The sequence below is a fragment of the Carlito syrichta genome, unplaced genomic scaffold, assembly GCF_000164805.1.
Source record: "Carlito syrichta isolate Samal-C Ts95f unplaced genomic scaffold, Tarsius_syrichta-2.0.1 Scaffold301619, whole genome shotgun sequence".
Classification (NCBI taxonomy): Eukaryota; Metazoa; Chordata; class Mammalia; order Primates; family Tarsiidae; genus Carlito; species Carlito syrichta.
The window spans coordinates 754,638-764,601 of NW_007245715.1; the positions used below are offsets into that span (position 1 = coordinate 754,638).

At 45.0% G+C, this 9,964-nt stretch overlaps 1 pseudogene across 1 annotated transcript; it reads left to right on the forward strand.

Moving 5' to 3' along the window:
* Window positions 1–1,141: 1,141 nt before the first annotated feature.
* Window positions 1,142–1,832, forward strand: LOC103257219 (annotated as a pseudogene). Its single transcript, XR_504118.2, has one exon. The product of XR_504118.2 is annotated as a calcyclin-binding protein pseudogene (transcript).
* Window positions 1,833–9,964: the final 8,132 nt, after the last annotated feature.

Genomic DNA, 9,964 nt, shown 5'->3' on the forward strand with positions numbered 1-9,964 from the left:
TCCAACTCAAAAAAAAAAAAAAAAATAGAATACCCAAATAACCCTATATCTACTAAAGAAACTGAATTCTTAATTAAACACAAGTTCAGATAACATACATCTTTGAGAAAGAATTAATATCACCGCTACACAAACTCTTTCATATACTAAAGAATAAGGGAACACTTCAGGCTTGTATTATGAGGCTTAACATTACCTTGATGTCAAAACCAAACAAAGAGGTTACAAGGAAAAAAACTGCAGACAGGCTGGACATAGTGGCTCACACCTGTAAACCTAGCACTTTGGGAGGTAGAGGCTAGAGGATTGCCTAAGCCCAGGGGTTCGAGACCAGCCTGGAAAACTTGGCAAGACCTCATCTCTACAATAAATAAAAAAATTAGCCAGGTGTGGTGGCACACACCTATAGTTCCAGCTACTTGGAAGGCTGAGGTGGAAGGATCACCTGAGCCCAGCAGATCAGAAGTGCTGTAGCCGTGAGCAAGTCACTCAAGTCTGTGTGGCAGAGTGAGACTCCAAAAGTGCAGACAAATTGGAAAGAAAGAAGTAAAATTAGCTTTATTCAAGGAGAGCAAGATTCTGTAGATGGAAAATCATAAATAATCTACACAAAAACTACTAGAACTAATAGCACAGGATAAAAGCTCAGTTATAAAAAAATAGTCAATTGTATTTTTATATGCTAGCAAAAAAGTTTGGAAAAAGAAATTCTAAAATTAACATTTACAATAGCACTGAAAATATAAATTTCATTAATTTAATAAATATGTGCAAAGTAGGTACACAAAAAACTATAAAACATTGCTGAGAAAAATGAAAGAATAGTCAAATAAATGGAGAGATATATAATATTCATGGGTCAGAAGTCTCAGTATTCTTAAGATGTCAATTATCCCCAAATTGATCTATAAATTCAAAGTAATTCCAATAAAAATTCTAGAAGATTTTTTGTAGAAATTGAATTCTGACTATAAAATATGTATGGAAAATTAAAAAACTTAAACTAGCCAAAAACACTTTTGATAAAGAAATTTGGAGGACCTACACCACTTCTAGATTTAAGAGTTACTGTGGGGGTGTGCACTCAGGCGGGGCGTGCTCGGCTAGCGTTTCCTGTGAGGCTGTGGCCTGGCCGCTGACCATGGTTGTGGCCCTGGAGGAGCTACAGAAAGATCTAGAAGAAGTAAAGGAATTGCTGGAAAAGGCCACTAGGAAAAGAGTATGTGATGCCCTCATAGCTGAAAAATCCAGGATTGAGACAGAAATCAAGAACAAGGTGCAACAGAAATCACAGAAGAAAACAGAAGTCCTTGACAATGAAAAATCAGCTGCCGTGGTCACTCCCATTACAACAGGATACACAGTGAAAATCAGTAATCATGGGTGGGATCAATCAGATAAGTTTGTGAAAATTTATATCACCCTAACTGGAGTTCATCGGGCTCCTACTGAGAATGTACAGGAGCATTTCACTGAGAGGTCATTTGGTCTTCTGGTAAAGAATCTCAATGGGAAGAGTTATTTCACGATTGTGAGCAATCTCCTGAAGCCTATCTCTGTGGAGGGCAGTTCCAAAACAGTCAAGATATACCGTTCTTATCTTATGTAGAGAGAAAGCAGAAAACACTAGGTGGGACTACCTGACTCAGGTTGAAAAAGAGTGCAAAGAAAAAGAAAAGCCTTCATATGACACTGAAACAGATACTAGTGAGGGGCTCATGAATGTTCTAAAGAAAATTTATGAAGATGGAGATGATGACATGAAGCGAACCATTAATAAAGCCTGGGTGGAGTTGAAAGAGAAGCAAGCCAAAGGAGATGCAGAATTTTGAGACTTTGAAGTCTTTTTGGGAATTGTGATGTGGAAATACTGATGTTTCCAATATGGGTATGTTGGTGAGCTGCACGTGCAAAGTACTATTTACATAGCCTTCTTCTAAGTAAAGGCTGTGAATTCTCCATTTTCTACTAGAGGATTTATGAAAAGAAAAGATGCTTATCAAAAATAAAAAATAAAAAAGAGTTACTGTGGAAGCCTGAGGTAGGAGGATCGCCTGAGTCCAGGAGGTGAGCCATGATTATGCCACTGCACTCCAACCTCTGTGATAGAGTGAAACCCTGACTCCAAAAAAAAAGAGTTGTCAGGTTACAGTAAGGCATCAAGACACTGAGGTGTCAATGAAAGGATAGATATGTAGCTCAATGGATGAGAATAGAGAAATAAGCCTGTGCTTTTTTTTTTTTTTTTGAGTTGGAGTCTCACTCTGTCGTCCAGACTGGAGTGCAGTGGCCACTCCCGGCCACCGCAGCCTCGACCTGCCGGGCTCCGGCGATCCTTCCGCCTCAGCCTTCCGTGTAGCCGGAATTACAGGCGCGCTACCACGTCTGGCTAATTTTTTGATTTATTGTAGAGATGAGGTCTCGCTGCCCAGGCGGGTCTCGAACCCGCGGGCTCAGGCAATTCACTCACCTCAGCCTCCCAAAGGTACGGGATTACAGGCTGAGCCACCGAGCCTGGCTAGCCTGTGCATTTTTAGTCAAACTGGTTTTCATGGTGCCAAGATAACTCATTGGGAGAAAATATAGTCTTTTTCACAAATGTTTGGCCAGATGCGGTAGTTCAAGTCTGTAAATCCCAGCACTTTGGGAGATGGAGGTGAGGGGATTGCCTGAGCCTATGAGTTCGAGAACAGCCTGGGTAACTTGGCCAGACCTCATCTCTATAATGAATCAAAAAATTAGCTGGGTGTGGTAGTGTGCATCTGTACTGGCTACTTGGAAGGCTGAGGTGGAAGGATCGCCTGAACCCAGCAGATCAACGCTGGGGTGGCCATGAGCATGCCCCTGCACTCCAGCCTGGGTGATGGGGTGGGACTCCAACTCAAAACAACAACAAAAACCCAAAACCAAATGGTACTGGATCCAATGAACAGCAATATGAAAACAAAAACCTTGTCACTCACCTCATACCACACACAAAATTTAACTTGAAATGAATCACAGAAGTAATTGTAAATGCTGATTTATAAAACCTCAAATAAAGAACACAAGAAAAGGTCTTTGCACAAACTTTGAAAAACGATAAATTAGCTTTCATCAAAATGTAAATTTCTGGGGCAACTCCCTCAGGTCCCCTCCCACTCTGGGAGCTTTCTTGTCCTCTCAATAAATCTTGCCTTCTATTAAAAAAAAAAAAAGTAGACTTCTGCTCTTCTAAAGTCATCATTAAGCCAATGAAAAGACTTAGTTGAGCATGGTGGCATGTGTCTGTAGTCCCAACTGCTTGGATAACGGAGGCAGGAGGATAGCTTGACCTGAGAATTAGAGGTTGCTGTGAGCTATGATCATGCTACTGACTCCAGCCTGGGAAACAGAGCAAGACTCTGTCTCAAAAAAAAACAAAACCAAAAAAAAACTGAGGACACAGAGGAACTGGAATTTTCATACACTGCCGGTGGGAATATAACATGATACAACCTCTTGGAAAATTATTTTTAATAAAGTTAAAATATACTTACTATACAATCCAGCAATGTCTCACCTAAAGAAATTAAATTCCTCCAGAAAAATGTAAAATATATCCACACAAAGACCAGTACATCAAAGTTCATAGCATCTTTATTTATAATAGCCAAACACTGGAAACAATCCAAATATTCATCAGTAGTAAATGGATAAACAAAATTGTGGTGTGTTTATATGATAGAATATTACTTGGCAATAAAAAGAAATATAACAGCATTGATGAATCTCAAAGACATTATGTGGAGCAAAGGAAGCAAGATACAGAGGCATACATAATGCACTATTCCACTGATTTGAATTTCTAGGAAAGAAAAATATTTTATTTATGTATTTATTTATGTGGGTCTAGGGCTCACTCTGTCATTCAGGCTGAAGTGCAGTGGCAAGATCATGACTCACTACAACCTTGACCAACTGGGCTCAGGCGATCCTTTCACCTCAGCCTCATGAGTAGTTGGGACTGCAGGTGCATACTACCACACCCAGCTAATTACAAATTTTTTTTTTTCTGTAGAGACAAAGTCTTGTTATGTTGTTCCCCAGGCTGGTCTTGAACACCTGGACTCAAACAATCCTCCCACTTCCCAAAGTGCTGGGATTACAGGCGTGAGTCATCATGCCTGGCCATAAAAATCTAATTTATATTGACAAAAAGTAGATCAGTGGTTTCCTGAGACAAGTGGGACTGACTGCAAAGGAGCATAAGAGAACGTTTTAGGGAAGATGAGAAATGTATAAATTTTTCTGAGGTATGTAACCATGCAAAGAATTGCCAATCATAGGATAGTTATATGTTTTCATTTTATGAGACCATCAGACCTTTCCCCAAAGTGGCTATACCAATTTACATTCCCACCAGCAACATACAAGAGTCTGGGTAGCTCAATATCCTTATCATTACTTTATATTGTGAGTCTTTAATTTTAGAGACTCTAGTGGACATATAGTGGCATTCTGTAATTTTAATTTACATTCCCTGAAGACTTATCAATGTGTACTGGTTTTTGGAAGTGCTTGTTGAAACTTTTTGCTCATTTTAAAAATTAAAATTGGGTCCAGGCACAGTGGCTCACAATGGGAATCCCAGTGCTTTGGGAGGCCAAAGCAGGAAGATCTCTTTAGCCCAGGAGTTCAAGGCTGCAGTGAGCTATGATCGCACCACTGCACGCCGGCCTGGACAAGAGTGAGATCCTGTCTCAAAATAATAATTTGTTTGTATTTTTCTGATTATATTGTAGAATTTCTTTGTATAATGTGGAATTGATTACTTGTCATATATAAATGTCAATATAGTTTACATGTGTATTATTCTTTTTATAAGTGAGGTTGAACATCTTTTCATTTGGTTAAGATTGTTTTTTTTTTTTTTTTTTTTTTTTTGAGTTGGAGTCTCACTTCATCGCCCAGGCTGGAGTGCAGTGGCACACTCATAGCCTGGCCACCCTAGCATTGACCTGCTGGGCTCAAGCGTTCCTTCCACCTCAGCTTTCCAAGTAGCTGGAACTACAGGTGTACACTACCATGCCCAGCTAATTTTTTTGATTTATTGTAGAGATGAGGTCTCGCTGCCCAGGCGGGTCTCGGACCCGCGGGTTCAGGCAATCACTCACCTCAGCCTCCCAAAGGCGTGGGATTACAGGCTGAGCCACCAAGCCCGGCAGAAAACAGTCTTTATCCTTTGCCCATTTAAAAAAATTATGTTTTTTCTTTCTAAAATGACTAGAAGCTCTCTATATATTGTGGAGATTAGCTTTTTTACTTAATATCAGTGGCAACTTTCTCCCAGATTATAGTTTATTCTTTGTCTTTTCTTATGCAGTTGAATTTATCAGTCTTTTCTTTTGTAATATGTAGTTAGTTTTAAGTTCTATGTCCCCTTGAGTTCCCAAAAGCGATGATGTCTAGCAGCATTGGGCTGAGCCTGCGAAAGAGCCTGAGCTGGTGGGGACAGGGACAAGGGTTAAAGTCCACTTCCCGCTACTTATTAGCTGTGGATCTTTCGGCAGATTTCTTTACCTCTCCTTGGCTCAGTTTTCTTTTCTGTAAAATAGGGATAACAGTGACCACCTTATATAGTTGTTGTCAGAACTAAATGGGATAGTGTATGAAAGCTCTTAGCACATCCTAGCACTGAGTATAAATCCTCTGTGGAAGGTGCCTGTCTGCTCTAAGGGATGTGTGTATGCAACAGGTGTAAACAAATCGTGTGCGTGTGTGCGAGTGAGTGGGAGGAGGCAGGGCCCGGGTGTGGGATACAGCACATGGTTGGCTCAATTACTCATGACTTCAAAGTTCAAAAGCTGCTCCAAGTATTTGCAGATCCCAGGATCATTCCAAATCTCACAGCCTGGCTCCAGGCCAGAACCCTCCTTGTCCACCCTCCTCCACTGCTGGCTGAAGTCTGTCTCTCTCAGTCCCTCCCCAGATAGCCCGAGGGTGCCCAGATGATCTGGGGCTCCAGGGTGGTCCCGAAGGGCAGAGACTGAGAGTGTGGTGGCCTGCAAAACTTTCTGGAGATCCCCATCCAGGCTGCTTGCCTGCTCCGAGGGCCTCTCGGGTAAGGAGATGAGTCTAGAACCAGTGAGCAGAGGGATTCCTGGCCTGGACCTCTCCCTGTTACACCTTGGTTCGATAAGGGGTGAAAATCTCAAACCCCTCAAGGCACTGGAGTTCACAAAGCAAGTGGGGCTTAATGAAGTGGTGTTTCTGAGAAAGGGTCAGGAATTCCCATTTTTGTACACCCATTCCTGTTCTGGAGCTCTGCGAGAGTTGGCAATTTAAAGGAGTCCTGCTGTGGATTTTCTAAACAGACTAGCCACCTCTTCCTACTGAGCTTTGTAAAGTTGTTTTTCTGTGACTTTGCTAAAGATGGGAGGCACACAGACACCTCCGGGACTAACTGGAAAGTTGGCATGAAGCCAGGCAGGTCTCACTCAGTTTCCCCAGTAGAGTCAGTCAGCAGCTAGGAAAAGACTCATGGGCAGCACATCTAACCACCTACTCCTTCTCCCCTTCAGGAAAATGGATGTCAAGAATAGACATGACTTGCCTGAGGTCACTGCATCAGAAGCAGGTCCAGGCTAAGATCCAGAACCCAGAAACATGCTCTCACCTTCCTTCACATTCTCAGCATCAGATGTAGGGCTTTTAGTGTCATGGGAGCTCAAAGTGATGGTTGACTGGATTCAAACATAGGTTTCCTGATGGCCGATTCGGGACTCTTGCTATACCCCCAAAATGGCACTGGTAAAGATCTATGCAAAGAAATGCCTTGTAAGATCTGTCTTGAGGGTAACTGTGTTAGATTAAATATGACTGCAAAATCTCGGCCCCTCCTCCATGGAGAAGTGGGGAGTTCCCCTCCACTTGGAACAAGGCTGGCATCAGCAACTTGCTTGACAAACTGAATGATGTGGAAGTGATGTTCTAGTCATTAGTTAACACTCTCTCTTGCAACCACGAAATTCCATATAGGAAGTCCAGTCACCCTGAGACCGCCATGCTAGAGGACTCATTTGCAGGCCTCTGAGTCCAAACTTCTCACCTCTCCTAAACACACACCAGACGTGGGCTTTCCAGTCCATCTACCAACTCCATTCCCTCTTAGGCAACCACCACTGATACCACATGGGGCAAAGAATCGACTAGCTGAGCTCTGCCTGGATTCCCTACCCTCGGAATGATGAGCTGTAATGAAAAGTGGTTGTTTCAATCTACCTGAGTTTTGGTGTTGTCACACAATAATGGATAACTATATGAAAAATTTCCTTCTTGAAGAGTTGGCTGGTGAGCCTGTTCTAGAGTGAGAGCACACGCGCTTACCTGACCCCAGGTATTACAAATGTAATGGGCACAAAAAACGAAACCAAATTCTCATGGAGCAAGCACTGAGTGCAGGGCACTCGTTCACATGTAATTCTTGAACAACCTCTTTAGATAGTTCATGCAGTGCCTCCATTTTACCAGAGAGAAAATGGAGACAAAGGTTAACAGATTGCCCAAGACTGTGCGACTAACATGTGACAAGACTGGGAGTCAAAACCCAGGTCTTTTTCCGGAGTCTGTGTGTACTGCCCCCTCGATGGGTGGGAGCTCCCTGGGGCCCTCCCACCAGGAGACATCACGCCCACCCAGGCTGTGTTGATGACACGAGGGACTCTGGGACAGACAGGGGATTGAGAGTTGCAGTGTCCCAAAGAGCTGCCCTCAGGATGACCAGTGAGCCCAAATCCCAGGCCCAGTCTTGCTGCACCCACCCAAGACCCCTCCTCAGGCCCCTGCCACAACTGCCACCAACATAGCCTCTGATCCAGTTACAGGCCCCCAACCCCCTTCCCACCTTCTGCCTCTTCTCCTCCTCTTCCTTCCAGTCCACAGGAGGCATCCTTCCTGGGAACAGTGCTAAAGCTGGAGCACAGATCTGTCAAAGGCACGGCCAGCTGCTGTCATCACGGTGGCCCCCGCCTGCTGAGCTAATTCCCTGGGGTCTAAGGCAGCTGGTGCTAAAGAGGGACAGGAATGAGGGCCCTGCCGTGAGGATATGTGGAGTCCTGCAGTTGCCTTTGTTCAGAAGTGTCACCGTACCAGGCTGGCTCTGCACCTGCTGCTGGAGGAAGTCACCTCCTACCTCCCATCCATTGGGCAAATGTGTGCGTACACAGTGTCACCTCCACCTCCGGCTCAGTGCATGCTCACACACACACACACACACACACACATACACACACGATGTCACCTCCACCTCTCAGTGCGTGGGCACGCACGCACACACACAGTGTCACCTCCACCTCCGACTCAGTGCATGTTCACACACACACACACGCACACATGATGTCACCTCCACCTCTTAGCATGTGCATATACACACACAGTGTCACCTCCACCTCTGGCTCAGTGCTTGCTCACACACACACACACACACACACACACACACACACACACACACACGATGTCACCTCCACCTCTCAGCGCGCGCATACACACACACAGTTCACCTCCACCTCTGGCTCAGTGCTTGCTCACACACACACACATACACATGCACACATACACAGTGTCACCTCTACTCCTGCTCAGTACTAGCTCACACACATGAACACACACAGTGTCACCTCCACCTCCGGCTCGGTGCATGCTCACATATATACATACACATACACACACAATGTCACCTCCACCTCTCAGTGCATGGGCACACACGCACACACACACACACATACACACACACACAGTGTCACCTCCACCTCTGGCTCAGTGCATGCACACACACACACACACACACACAATGTCACCTCCACCTCTCAGCGCGCATACACACACACAGTGTCACCTCCACCTCTGGCTCAGTGCTTGCTCACACACACACACATACACATGCACAAATACACAGTGTCACCTCTACTCCTGCTCAGTGCTAGCTCACACACATGAACACACACAGTGTCATCTCCACCTCCCACTCAGTGGCCTCCCACACGCCGTTGGTTCAGGAGATACAGGTCTGGATTAACTCTGGGCTTCACCACTTAGTCTGGCAACTCTGAGCCAGCTCCTAATCTAAGCTTGCTTCCTCATCAGAAAAATCGGTTAATCATAGCACCTAACCTCACCAAATAACTGTTGATTCAAACCAAAGTGCCAGTCCTAAATCTCCCCATTCATTCCCCATGGTGCAGATCCCTAAGCCCACTCCCCACGCTTCCCCCGCCATGCCTGCCCAGGAACCTTGGCGTAGTTGCTCTTCACCTGGCCTCCTCCCCTCCACCCAGGGAATCCATGAGCTGCTCGCCTCATGATCATGCTCTAGGCCCAAAGTGGGTGGTCAGAGAAGTGTCACGTGTTTCAACAATGTATCCAGTACTTGGAAAGAAGGTGACAAGTGCACTGGATACTCTTTCAAAGCCACACTAGAGCATGGCCCTCAGGGCCATCTCACTCTCTAGGAAAAGCAACTTTGTCTGACCTACTATTTTCTGGTTAGGCCCAGACTCAGCAACATGAGATATGAATGTATAGAGAAAGAGAGAGTTGGTAAGCTGGAAGTGATGCCTGTTGGCTACAAAAGAGAAGCCCAAAGGTTATTGCCCTACAGAACTTTTGTCATCCTCTGGTTCCCTCATAAATGAGACAAATAAGTCTCTGACACATGTTCACCATTGCTTGTCTGAGAATCAGGTTTTCAACTTTTCAAAAATGATGCCTCAGCCGGGCTTGGTGGCTCAGCCTGTAATCCCGCGCCTTTGGGAGGCTGAGGTGAGTGGATTGCCTGAGCCTGCAGGTTCGAGACCTCATCTCTACAATAAATCAAAAAATCAGCCGGGCGTGGTAGCGCATGCCTGTAATTCCGGCTACTCGGAAGGCTGAGGCGGAAGGATCGCTGGAGCCCAGCAGGTCGAGGCTGCGGTGGCCGGGAGCGGCCACTGTACTTCAGTCTGGGCGA